Source organism: Leptonychotes weddellii, chromosome 7, assembly GCF_054177405.1.
Source record: "Leptonychotes weddellii isolate Sample4059 chromosome 7, ASM5417740v2, whole genome shotgun sequence".
Classification (NCBI taxonomy): Eukaryota; Metazoa; Chordata; class Mammalia; order Carnivora; family Phocidae; genus Leptonychotes; species Leptonychotes weddellii.
This window is the reverse complement of record NC_138375.1, coordinates 64,089,739-64,104,374: the sequence shown is the minus strand read 5'-3', so window position 1 is coordinate 64,104,374 and position 14,636 is coordinate 64,089,739. Positions and strand designations below refer to the sequence as shown.

The 14,636-nt window shown below is 35.3% G+C and overlaps 1 protein-coding gene across 4 annotated transcripts in view; it reads right to left on the bottom strand.

Moving 5' to 3' along the window:
- The window catches only part of FBXL17 (F-box and leucine rich repeat protein 17), a 459,233-nt gene that overhangs the window by 419,952 nt on the left and 24,645 nt on the right, over window positions 1-14,636 (bottom strand). The gene's annotated exons all lie outside the window — the stretch shown is intronic.

The following is a 14,636-nucleotide window of genomic DNA, read 5'->3' as shown; positions in this document are numbered from 1 at the left end:
TTTAGAGTACTTACAAAGGCAGTGCATAAACGGAAAACAAAAGGACTAATGATTTCCTGATTGAAATCCCAAATGTACCTTAAATAGTTACTGAACAGGTAAAATGTTCCCATTAAAACCATTAAGTATCACAAAGAACAAATTACATACATTTCTTTTCAAAAGCTACAGTGGAGATTAGATGATCAAAGCAAACTATAAATGAATGCTGTTTTATGAGTATTACATATGAATAGAGTCATTTTAGAGTGAAAATAAGAAACTTATGGGGCGCCTGGGTGGCTCAGTCGTTAAACATCTGCCTTCAGCTCAGGTCATGGTCCCGGGTCCTGGGACTGAGCCCCACATCGGGCTCCTGCTTGGCAGGAGGCCTGCTTCTCTCTCCCTCTCCCACTCCCCCTGCTTGTGTTCCCTCTCACTATGTCTCTGTCAAATAAATAAATAAAATCTTAAAAAGCAAGTAAAAAATAAAATAAAATAAAATAAATTTATTTAGAAAAAACCTACATATCAAATATTATCTAAAAAATTACATTAAATAATAAAACTCAGTGTCAGCAAGGATTCGAAGTGTGCAATATACCACCGGTAAGAGTATAAATTAATACTAAAAACTTCCTGGAGGGCTACTCAGCATAAATGAAAAAATATGACTCAGCTTTACCAAAAAATTAACTACAGAGGGATAGATAAGTGGATAGATTATGTGATAAAGTAAGCATACTAAAATGTTATAGGGTAGGGGGATGGGTTAAATGGTGATGAGGTTTAAGGAGTGCACTTGTCATGATGAGCACAGGGAGATGTATGGAACTGCTGAATTACTATAGTGTACACCTAAAACTAACATAATGCTGTATGTTAACTGCAATTAAAATAAAAACTTAAAAGAAATACAAAAAAAGATGTTAATTATACAATCGAGGTAGTGGATATATAGGTGTTCACTGTAAAATTCTTTTGAATTTTCTATATAAATTTTTTAATAAACTGTTGGAATTAAATAAAAGTATTTGGTTAAGATTTAGCTATAAGAAATTAGCAAAAGGGATTTTTTTAATAGTGAAGCATAGAAAACAACCTAAAGATACAAATTACAGTGTTTTCAGAAAACTGAATATTATACATCCATTAAAAATGAAGTACACACTTGACAAAAATGAAAATTTTACACAAGTTTTTATAATATAATCCAATTTTCATTAACAAATTATGCATAAATATACATACGTGCATGTGTGTATAGAAAGGAGACTGAAATTACACCAAGGTGTTAACAGTGCTTTTTTCTGATTAGTGCAGTAATGCATGTTTTTTTTTCTTTTCTGCCTATCAATCTTCTCACATCTTTTTAAAAATAAATGTTACTTTAATGATTAAATAAAACTTTCAAGTTCTAGTTTCAAGTAAAGCAATGATATGTGAATTCAGTTATTTTTCCAGGAGCACTGATATAGTTACACTATGTTATTTTCATCTAGGCCACACTATAACCAACTACATATTCCACTAGAAATGTAAACTCCATGAAGACAGAAGTTTGCCTGATAACTAACTATCCCTGCAGCCCAGTGTCTCATGCTTAACTGAGCTGATACTCAGTAAATATTTGTTGAATGAATGAAAAGGCTAATCCTGGTTATGTAATGTAAAGAGGCCTCTTTGAGAAAAATGGACGAATGTGGGAAACCATGATTATGGTCTCATATACCACCATGTTCCAATCAATTCAGGAATTCTAAATTGGGTCCACAGATAGACTTCAGGGATTCCAGGAAAGCAGATGAGAAAAAGGAGTACATTTTAATTTTCATACTATCCTCTAAATGAACTCTAACCTTTGCTTCACTTATTAATGTAAACAAAAAAATCACAGTATTTTAGCAGTACATATGATTTTGTGTACTGTAATATTACTGCTGTTGCAGATATCATGAAACACCATTTTTGTTCATCAGTATTCATTATATTCATTAGATCCACTACCAGATCTTATAATGCATAAAAGCACATATATTTCAAGAACAAATGTACAATGGCACATTACTTACACCTAAAAAGGCTGACTCCAAAGCCAACAGTGGACAAAAAGTAAAAGCAACTTGATAATCACAACAAAATTCCTCATAGGCTCACACACGTCTGTCACTGAGGATGCAGTAGGCATTAAAAACACCAGGATTCTTTAAAGTCTATTTAAAGAGTAGTTAACCACTCAGATCACCTCCCCATCACTGCAAAGTCCACTCTCCCACAAAGCAAAAAGACGAGTTCACTGGGGTCAGTAAAACACAGGGTTTTTGGACTGGGGTACACCATGCATAGCTGACAGCAAAAGCATACTGCTAAAAACGTGGGGATGATGTGAAAGTTTATAAGGTGAAAATGAAGAAATTCAAATAAATAATTCCATAAAATGTTCCAGGATGAAATGGTATGGACTGAAAGGGCTCACTTACATGTCCAGCACAAATGACAAAAACAGACCCATGGCAAGGCAAATCAACACAAAATGTCAGAATTAAAGAGTACAAAAAAGATTCTACAGACTTCCAGAAACAAACAGATTGCATACAAAGGGTTTGGATTAAAAAGGCTTCAAATTTCTTAATGACAACACTGAGAGAAGGCAACAGAGCAATGCCAATCAAATTCTGAAGGAAAAGCACTTCAAACCTAGGATCCTATACTCAGGATTCAGACTATGAATTACGTGTGAGGATAGAACAGAAACGTTTTCAGACATGCAAGTTCTCAAAAGATTTACCTCCCATATATTCTTTATCAGGAAACTACTAGAATCTGTGCTCTACAAAACATAAGAGTACACCAAAAGAAAGAACAGAGGACATCTAATAGGATATCTAATACAACTACAAGATCAGGAAAACCTTAAAGATAATGGTAAAGGTTAAGATACTCAGATGACCATTAATGCAAGAGCACGTGTATGCAAAAAGTCCAAAATGGTGCCTTCAGACTATCCCCAGAAAATCTGCTATAAGAAGATATACTTGACTAAGTATCTATAGATCAATATACTAACGCAACTGTGGAAAAACTTTTAGCTCCATTTGTGTTAAGACCATTAAAAATAAGTAAACTAAAGGGGACGAAAAGACAATTGCAATATTAATTGCAATAATAACAAAATTCCATAGAGAAAAAAAAGGCAGGTACATAATTATAAAATACAAATACCAAATACTTATTTAATCAAAATTTAAAAGAATTATTTGGGAAGATAAGAAAATAGGATCCTAGACAAGGAAGGGTAAATAAGCTAAATTCTCATCTTCCATAGTAAGGAATCAGCCTAGATAGCCTAAAATGGATAAATCAAGAAAATACAGATGGGCTTGGAAGGGAATTGCTTCCTTCTGAAGAAAGTCCAATTTGTCTAATTCCTTGTCTCTCCACTGATTAATTTGTGTTTAATGAACTGGACATGTTCAGCTCATCTCTATCCTTCTTTCCCCGGAAACAAACTGCCCATGGCAAATGAGCATCCCTTCTACATTTGCAGGCCACTCTGCTGGTCTGGCCTAGGTGATGATGAGTGGGTCTGCTGGTCAAACTCTGGAGTTAACAAGCCCATTTAACTCTATTTCTAAGCAGTATTCTCCAATCTAGCCTTTCTGAGTAATAAAGTTGATTTGATATTTTTCCTCTATCTCTATTCCTTTTTCCTTTTAATCTGTTCAGATCCTAGGAAGTAAAGAGGCCTCAACACTTAGAGCACCAACCAGGATCACTGAAATATACAACAGAATCTACACAGAAGGAGTGAATGAGGAGTGCCTAGGTGGCTCAGTCAGTTAAGCGTCTGCCTTTGGCTCAGGTCATGCTCTCAGGGTCCTGGGATCAAGCCCCACATTGGGCTCCCTGCTCAGCAGGGAGTCTGCTTCTCCCTTTGCCCCTCCCCCCCTCCCCCGCTCATGCACTCAAGCTTTCTCTCTCTTAAATAAATAAAACCTTAAAAAAAAAAAAGGAGTGAATAAGTATCTGGTAGGGTCTTAGACATTAGTTTGTGTAGACAGGTTGGCAGAGTCTCATGTTAACACATGTAAGTCACACTGCTGCAGCCTACAAGAACGTTTTAAGCTGATTACCTGGTATTTTGACCTTAACAAGTGTCTTTGATGGACTTATACACAAACAAATGACTTTACATATAAGTAGGGGCTACATGGGTAGCCATACACAAATAAGAACGATGTGGATGGCTTCAACAGACATTAGCAGTAGGAGAGCCCCAGAAACTTATCAGAAAAGAGTGTCTCAGGGAATAATTACTATCATTTATTCTCACTGCAGAAATTGATGTTCTATTCTAGACATCATCACTGGGCATGAGAGACAAGACTGCATTTCCATGAGTGCCTATCTGAACTAATCACATTACCCCAACTATAAATGTCCTAGGGTTCCAACTATACAGTCATTGGAGAATCAATCATTTTATCCAGTATATTCCCCAGTTTTGCTAATGTTGTTCAGATCTCTCAATGCTGCAACTGTCTTGTCCACTGTCCATAGGAAAACATTCAGAGGGCATCAACCAAGCCTTATATGCATATCCCTGTCAGCATGCCCTAAATTTAGTTCAATCAGTCCTCTACCTAAAAACCATAGAAGGGGTATGTAACTCTTCTAGGTATGGAATTCTCTATTCAGAAAGACTGTGCTAGAGACATTGAAGCTCTGGCCCTACCAAGATGGAGAGTCCTGGCTACCAGATGAGGTACCAAAAAGGTGGTACTATGGAGTAAGAACCAAGCTCCAGTAAAGGACTATTCTAGATTATTCAAGTTAAAGACCTTGGACTTTCCACAAATATACCATATGAAAGCATAAAACTGAGTATAAATAAGATCAAGATCATCATACAATAGTAATGCCTAAAAAAAAAAAAAAATCAACCTGCAGTTTCCAGTCTAGCATGTGAGGAACTTAGAAGTCACCACTCCATACTAACAACCAGTAAAAAGCTTAACAAACTGAAAAATCAACAACTCTTCTTAGAGAAGTGAGGTTACAAAGAAAACCTCTGTCCCCGAAATTGGAGGGACAAAAAGGTGGACACAGAAAAACAACTTATCAGAGCAGAAATCCACTAGAAGAAACCCCCACAGGAACCAGTGCCAAGGTAGAAAACCCTAAATTATAATCCATCTCCTTCTGTATCAAGTAAATAGTTTACCCTCATTAATTCTTATCCCAGCAAAAATCAGTACCTAAAGGATCTACAAACACCTCAAAATTATCTCCATATTACTTTCTACCTTACCAAAGAACACTCTGAAATGTTAACTACTCATCATCAGATAAAAATACCTATCTGGTTGATAATGACTAGATGAATATCACCACTTACCTTGGTTGGGTACTGGGAAACTGCTGCTTGTGGGCCCTTCCAGGTAATGGAGATTATCAACCTTGTGGAATTTTAGCTCCAACCACACCTCTCCATTCTCACCCAGCCTGCCCTTCATTGCTACTTGTATCTGGCATTCATACCAGGTATAGTCCTAACTCTCACTCTTCACCCAAGTAAATGGTCTTATGGACCTAAGACATAGAACCCAAGTATATCATTTAAGAAGTTCTGAATTTTTACCAACATCAGTTCAGTATCTGGGTACCTATAAAAGGTAAAAGTCAGATGAATAGTGATAGAAGACCCCTCTATAACTCAGGAAGAAATATAATGTGTCAAAGGCACCCACCCTGAAGGAAAGTGTTTAATGAAAAGGGTGCCGGTGGTCACTCCATCACTTAAAAGAATCCACTCCATCCACCCATTAAGCCATAGTTCATTTTCACATGTGACAGCAATCAGAACTACAAATGAACTGAAGTAAATAAATAGAAAATGGATTGTTCTTGATTCATTCTCTTCTTCTTTATAATAATCATTCAAGATTATTCATAAATTTGCTCAAACACATCCAAAGCTTTTTTTCGAGTTTTTCTATAAAATGTTGGGAGATGACTTTCCCAGCCATTTCAAATTTTAATTAAAATATTGCACACTACCCTTGAGAATTTATAAAAGAGAATCTGTTTTAAGAAGCCATCTGTGGGGTGCCTGGGTGGATCAGTCAGTTAAGCAGCCAACTCTTGGTTTCGGCTCAGGTCGTGATCTCAGGGTTGTGAGATCGAGCCCCACATAGAGCTCCACGCTCAGCGGGGAGTCTGCTTGAGATTCTCTCTCCCCCTCTCTGTCTGCCCCTCCCCACCACTTGCTCGCTATCTCTCACGCTCTCTAAAATAAATAAATAAATCTTAAAAAAAAAAAAAAAAGAAGCTATCTGTTATCACCAGGTTATTTTTATAATAAAACAAAATCTTAACAAACTGAAAAATCAACAACAATCCATGTCAATGGACAATGGATCTAGACAACTGAAACAACAGTGTTATGGGATAAAAACAAGATTAGGTTTTCCAATGTCAACATGAAAGTTGCTCAAAACCATTATTAAGAAAATATTTTTAAAATATGCTGCCTTCGATAGAAAAGCAAAGTTATTCCTTCTACTTTCCACTCCCAACTGTCACCACTGTAATTATTATACACATGCAAATGAGAACAGTGAATAAAATTCAATCCGTATCTTCTAGCAACTTCACCCATCTAGGCTAACTGTTCATATTTATAAAAATCATAAAAATGTCAATTTTATAATTTGATTCATTAGTTTCATCATTTGTAGTACAGTAGCACAGACAATGAGATATGGAAGAAAGCAATGCAAATTTTTCAAAATGCCACTCATCTGACCCACTTTAAGGACTCAAATTTGAATCTTTTCCCTACATTTATATCATTCAACTTTGCTTTATTTAAAAAAAATTCCATTCAATACAATGAAAATATGCCACATAGTTCCCAAAATATGTACCAATACTAGTTTTTTTCATTGTATTGGCATGGTGTATAATTAAAATTCAAAGTAAATGAAAATTCATATATGCAATAATATATTTTAACATATATGGACTAATCACTTGATTACTCTATTACACTGAAAAGATATTTTATTTTTTAGAAAACCAACAAAAATGCTATGTTAGCACTAATTCCCCAAAAGCCTCTGTCACTAATGTTTCAACTAGGAAAATATTGTGAACAAAACTTTTCCAATTTAACTTTAAAAACACAGAAAGCTATTAAGTGTCTATCAACAGATGAATAGAAAAAAATGTAGTTTATACATACAATGGAATATTAGTCAGCCATGGAAAGGAATGAAACTGTTATATGCTACAACATACATGAACCTTGAAAACATGTCAAGTGAAATAAGCCAGACACAAAATAATTAATATTGTATGATTCCACTTACATGGGATAGCTAGAACAGGCATAGAATTCATAAAAAGAGAACTCAAAATAGCTTACTGGGAGATGAGGGAGAAAGAAAGGAGGATACAAAGTAATTGTTTAATTGGTATAGAATTACTCTTTGGAATAATGAAAAAGATCTAGAAATAGATATTGGTGATAGTTACACAACATTGTAAATGTACTTAATGCCACTGAACTGTATGCTTAAAAATGGTTAAAATGGTAAATGTTATCAACACACTGAAATAGCAAGTGTCAATAAAAGTGAGGAAAGAAACTACCAAGAAGCAGGGATGTTTGTTCCCAAACCTGTTTTTTCTGATTGTAATTTTTATAACATAATTACATTAAGAAATAAATAAACTGACTTAATGAGAAGGAAAAAGAAAGCTGTTGCTATAAAAACTAGGTTGAATGTTTTGCATTCAATGAAAGCAAGCCATAAAAAGCTGCTGTTGAATTAGTTTTGGGTAAGACAACCATATGGTCCCCAACTTAGGATGGTTTGACTTATGATTTCTTTACTTTAAGATGGTGTGAAAACAATACACATTCAGCCTTACTTCGAATTTTGAACTTTGATCTTTTTCCAGCCTGGCAATATGCAGTAAGATACTCTCTCTTGACGCTGGGCAGCAGCAGGGAACTGCAGTTCCCAGTCAGCCATGTAATCACAACAGTAAACAACCAGTGCACTTAAAATCATTCTAACCCATACAGCCATTCTGTTTTTCACTTTCATACAATATTCAATAAATTACATGAGATATTCAATACTTTATTACAAGATAAACTTTGTGTTACACATTTTTTGCCCAGCTGTAAGCTAATGTAAGGGTTCTCTGAGCAAGTTTAAGGTCAGCTAGGCTATGATGTTAGGTAGGGTGGGTGTATTAAATACATTTTTGGAGGCACCTGGGTGGCTCAGTTGGTTAGGCATCAGACTCTTATTTCAGTTCGGGTATGATCTCAGGGTCGAGAGATCCAGTCCCAGCACCTGGTTCCATACTGGGCATGGAGCCTGCTTACAATTCTCTCTCTCCCTGGGTACCTGGGTGGCTCAGTGGGTTCAGCATCTGCCTTTGGCTCAGGTCATGATCTCAGGGTCCGGGGGCCCCCTGCATCAGGCTGCCTGCTCAGCAGGGAGTCTGCTTCTCCCTCTCCCTCTGCCCCTCCCCCCCAACTCATGTTCTCTCACTCACTTTGCTCTCTCTCTCAAATAACTTAAAAAAATAACTCTTTAAAAAAATAAAAATATTCTCTCTCTCCCTTCTCCCTTTGCCCTTCCCTCTCCTCTAAAAAAAATCTAAATGCATTTTTGACTTCGGGGATTTTCAATTTATGATGGATTCATTGAATGTAATCCCATGGTAAGCTGAAGAAGATCTATACTGGAAAAATCACATTCTGAACAAAGCTGCACTCATATTTCTTCATTAGTAGTTTTAAGTTCCTGTACCATTTCAATGAAAAAACAACTAAAAATCACGGAGGCCACATCATTGTTATAGTTTAAGGAAAAAAAAGTCCAAACTCTTTCCATCTCTAACTCTAGAAAAAGGCCTTAACCATATATCAAAAGACTCACTAATGAATGACATTTATATAGTTTTTTAATGAAAATGTTTATGATACACATTTCTATTCTCAGGCCCATCAGGCTTATACTGAATTATAACAATGCCTACCTATACTCACAGAGTTGTTGAGAAGATTAAAAAATGACAGTGCACATAGAAATGCTAAGTAGCATACTGTAAGACATATAAAAGTGCTTAATAAATGTATCATTATTAATTATTATTAATGGATAAAGAAGGAAGCTATTAGAAAACTATTCATTAGGGTCCATGTAAAGGGAATGTTGCAGAAATGCTATAAAGATGAATTTCCAGGACAAAAAAGCCTCTTGGTGTTATAATAAAGGCTCTACATTTCTAGTTATAGATGAAAAATACTCTCTAGTCATTGGACTCTCTAGAATTGGACATCCCAGCATAAAATCCTAGACATGATACCACATGATATGATTCAGAGATCAAGCAGAATTGAAAGAGAATATTGGCTCCGTACCTTCCCAGCTATATGAACTTGGACAAGTTCCTTAACTTACAAGAGATTCCATTTTTCACCTTGAAATACCATCTCAGTGCTGTTGTGAAGACTCAACTGTGTAGCATATACAAAAAGCAACCAACATATATTTACTTGTGATGCTAATTTAGAAAGAGAATACTTAAAATATCCTTTAACTAAACACATTTTGATAAAAAAGGCTTTTCAAGATCTCTAGTTTTTCAGTCTAATAAACATCAATTATCATTATAGGGATAAAACATGTGCCATGTCATCTGAAAAGTGGAGGGAAGAACTAAGTAGATTTAGTATGAACTCTAGACACCCCTGGATAGGAGTGTCAGTCCTATCACTTACTACTTCACCTCAGATAAGTTACTTATAATCTCTCTGTAACTGCTTCCTCTGTCTATAAAAAAGGATTAATACCTATCTCACAGAGTGGATGTGAATCACAAAAGGAATTAAACATATGAAAATATAGGTAGAATATATGAATAGTGCCTGACACAAAGTAGATGCTCAATACATTCCCTAATTGACTGAACATCACTGGGATATGTAAAGATAGATTAGATGAGACTGACATTTTCCTTTATCTTATACAAATCTAGAACCTAGAAGCACATATTTCTTTTTCTCCTTTGTGGTAAAATATATAGAACATAAAAATTGCCATTTTACTCATATTTAGGTATTTAATTCAGCGACATTAATTACACTCACAGTGTTATGCAACCATCACCATATCTATTTCCAAAACTTTATCATCACCCCAAACTCTCTACCCATTAAGCAACTCCCCATTCCCTAATTCCCCCAACCCCTGAAAACCTCTATTTATGTTACATCTCTATGAATTTGTCTATTTTAGATATTTTATATAAGTAGAATCATACTATGTTTGTTCTTTATGTCTAGCCTATTTAACTTTGCATATGTTTTCAAGGTTCATTCATGTGGTAACCTGTATCAGCATTTCGTTCCATTATATGGCTAAATAATATTCCATTACACACATACATATATTTTGTTTACTCACTCATCTCTTTATGGCCACTTGGGTTGCTTCCACACCTTGACTATTATGAATAATGTTGCTATGAAAATTAATATAAATAAGTACCTATTTCAGTCACTGTTTTCAATTATGTGGGGTATATATTTAGGGTAGAATTGCTGAGTCATATGGTAATTCTGTAATCTTTTGAGGAACCAACAAAATGTTTTCCACACAGGTGCCCCATTTTACATTCCCACCAGCAATGTACAAAGTTCCAATTCCTCCATATCCAAAGCAACACTTTGTTATTTTCTGGGTTTTTTTGGTTTGTTTGGGCTTATTTATATCAGAGAAGGTGTAAAGTGGCAACTCATTGTGGTTTTGATTTGCAATTCTCTCATGACTAATGATGTTGAGTATCTTTTCATGTGCTTCTTAGCCATTTGTATGTCTTCTTTGGATAAAAGTATATTCAATTCAAGTATTTTGCCCACTTTACAATTGAGTTCTTGGGAGAGGTTCTGTTGATCTTGAGCTGTAATAGTCCTTTAGATATTCTAGATATTAAACCCTTTTCAGATATACGATTTACAAATATTTTCATTTTGTGGGTTGTCTGTTCACTCTCTGAGAATATTCATCGAAACACAAGTTTTTAATTTTAATCAAGTCCAGTTTATGTTTTTTACATTGTTGCCTGTCCTTTTGGTGTCATATTTAAGAAATCATGACCAAATTCAAGGTCATAAAGATATACACTTATACTTTCTTTAGAATGTGAAGTGGAGCCTGAAGATGTGAGAGAATTGCTGCAATCTCATGATAAAACATTAACAGATGAAGAGTTGCTTCTTATGGATAAGCAAAGAAAGTCTTAAGATGGAATCTACTCCTGGTGAAGATGCTGTGAAGGTTGTTGAAATGACAGCAAAAGTTTTAGAATATTATATAAACTTAGCTAATAAAGTAGCAGTGGGGTTTTAGAGGATTGACTCCAATTTTGAAAGAATTTCTACCGTGGGTAAAATGCTATCAAACAGCACTGCATGCTACAGAGAAATCATTCATGAAGGAAAAAGCAACTGATGCAGCAAACTTCACTACTGTCTTATTTTAAGGAACTGCCACAGCCACCCAAAACTTAAGCAACCACCACCCTGATCAGTGCCAGCAACACCAAGGCAAAACCACCAGCAAAAAGATTATGACTCCCTGAAAGCTCAGATGATGGTTAGCACTTTCCAATAATAAAGTAGCTTTTAATTAAGGTATGTGCATTATTGTTTTAGACATAATGTATTGCACACTTAGCAGACTACAATTTAGTGTAAGCTTAACTTTTATATGCACTGGGAAATCAAATTCATTTGACTTGCTTTATGGCAATACTGACTTTACTGCAGTGGTCTAGAACCGAACCTGCAGTATCTCTGAGGTATGCTGTATAAAACCATGTCATCTGCAGACTGAGATAGTCTTACTTCTTTTCCAATTTTAATGCCTTTCATTTCTTTTTCTTGCCCAATTACTCCGGCTGGAATTTCCAAAATGGGCATCCTGGTTTTGTTCCTGAACTTAGGGGAAATTTTCAATCATTCACCACTGAGTATGGTATTAACCAAATTTTGTCATAAATGGGCTTTCTTATGTTGAGGAAGTATCCTTCTATTCCTAGTTTATTGAGTGATTCTATCATGGAAAGGTACTGGAATCACCAAATGCATTTTCTATACCAATTAAGAGGATTATATTTTTCTTCCTCCACTCTAGTAATGTGGTATATTAGATTGATCTATTTTTATATGCTGAGCCACACTTGCAATCAAGGAATAAATCACTTTCAATATGCTGCTGGCTTCTGTTTGCTATTTTGTTGAGAATTTTTGCATTTATACTCATTAAGGATATTGGTCTATAGTTGTCTTTTCTGGTAGTTCCTTGTCTGGCTTCAGAATCAGGGTTATACTGTCCTCATAGGAGTTAGGAAGTACTGCTGCCTCAAACATTTTGGAAGTTTAAGGAGGAATGGTATTAACTCTTTACATGATTCAGCAAATCCACCAGAGAAGCCATCTGGTCTCTGTCTTTTCTTTGTTGGGAGGATTTGTATTACTGGTTCAATCTCCTTTACTTGTTAGAAGTCTATTCAGATTTTTTACTTCTTCTTGGGTTGGTTTTTGTAATTTGTGTATTTCTAGGAATTTGCCCATTTCATCTAGGCTCTCCAGTTTGTTGGTGTATAATTGCTCATCATTTTCTAGAACCCTTTTTATTTCTATAAAGTTGGTGGTAATGTTCATGCTTAAATTTCTGATTTAGTAAGTTGAGTCTTCCCTCTTTTTTTCTTAGACTACTTAAAGGTTTGTCATTTTTGTTAATATTTTCAGAAAAACTAGTTGTGGTCTCACCCATTTTCTCTATAGTTGTTCCTTTTCCTACTTCATTTATCTCTGCTCTGATCATTATTACCTTCCTTCTGCTAACTTTGGGTTTAGTTTGCTCTTCTTTTTCAAGTTCCTTCAGGTATGCATTTAGGTTACTAATTTCAGATTTTTCTTCCTTTAAAAGTTTTCTCGGTTATCTTAGATTTTTCTTCCTTTGTAATGTAAGCTTTCACAGCCATGAATTTCCCTCTGAGCACTGCTTTTGCTGCATCTCATAACTTTTGGTATATTGCATCTTAATTTTCATTCACTTCAAGGTATTTTCCAATTTCTCTTATGATTTCCTCTATGACCCACTGATTGTGTAAGAGTATGTTGTTTAATTTCCACATATTTACATATTTTTGAGTTTTCCTTTGGTACTGATTTCTAGATTTGTTTCCTTGTGATCACAGAAGACACTTGCATGATTTTAATGTTTTTGAACTTATTAACACTTGTTTTGTGGTCCAAATATGGTCTAATCTTGAAAATGTTCCATGTGCCCTTGGGGCACATGGGTGGCTCAGTTGTTAAACATCTGCCTTCAGCTCAGGTTATGATCCCAGGGTCCTGGGATCGAGCCCCACATCAGGCTCCCTGCTCTGCGGGGAGCCTGCAGAGAGCCTGCTTCTCCTTCTCCCACTCCTCCTGCTTGTGTTCCCTCTCTTGCTGTGTATCTCTCTGTCAAATAAATAAAATCTTTAAAAAAAAAATGTTCCATGTGCCCTTGAAAAGGATATATATTCTGTTGTACAGTGTATTAATATGTCTGTTTTAGGTATAACTGGTTTAGAGCATTGTTCACATCCTCTATTTCTTTGTTGATCTTCAGTCTGGTTGTTCTATTCATCACTGAAATGCAGTATTAAAGTCTCCAATTATTAATGGAGAACTACTACCTATCACTCCCTTCAAATCTTTCCATTTTTGCTTCATGTATTACACTCTGTTGTTAAGTACATATATGCTTATAATTGTTCCATCTTCCTGAGGAATTGAAGCCTGCATCAATATATAACAAACTTTTTTGACTTAAAATTGATTTTTTTCTGATAATATGGCTACTCCAGCTCTCTTTGGTTTTTAGCATTTGAATGGAATATCTTTTTCCATCCTTTTACTTTCAACCTCATTCTGTCTGTATCTAAAATGAGACTCTTGGGGCACCTAGGTGGCTCAGTCGGTTAGGAGTCTTCCTTCGGCTTAGGTCATGATACTGGAGTACCGGGATCGAGCCCCGTGTCAGGTCCCCACTCAGTGGGGAGTCTGCTTCTCCCTCTGACCCTCCCACTTCTCGTGCTCTCTCTCTCAAATAAATATTTTTATGGAAATAAAAATATCAAGATTTCAAGGTGGTATTTCACAAAGAACATATTGTTTAGCTAAGAACAGTCTGATATTTAGGTGTTTCACCTAAGTTTGAGAAACATTGTTAAGTAGAATGCAATATTTAAAATACTAAAATTTAGATCCATTAGAACTCCAAATTGAAATACTTTATGTAACTACTTTTAAAAACATATAGAACTCAAAAATACATTTCATGTATTTGCTAAAGTCAATTAAAATTATAACTATTATGATGGAAATATAAAGACGTTATCATCAATACATGTATACCATTCTAAAACATTTGTCAGTTTTTACTAACAGAAGAGGGGAAAAAAAAACCCAAAACCCTGCAACTTTAGCTGAAGGATCAACCATTCAATCAAATGCTATGTTTGAGTAAAAAAAGAAAAAATAATCCCATGAAAATCCATCATTCATGAACAGT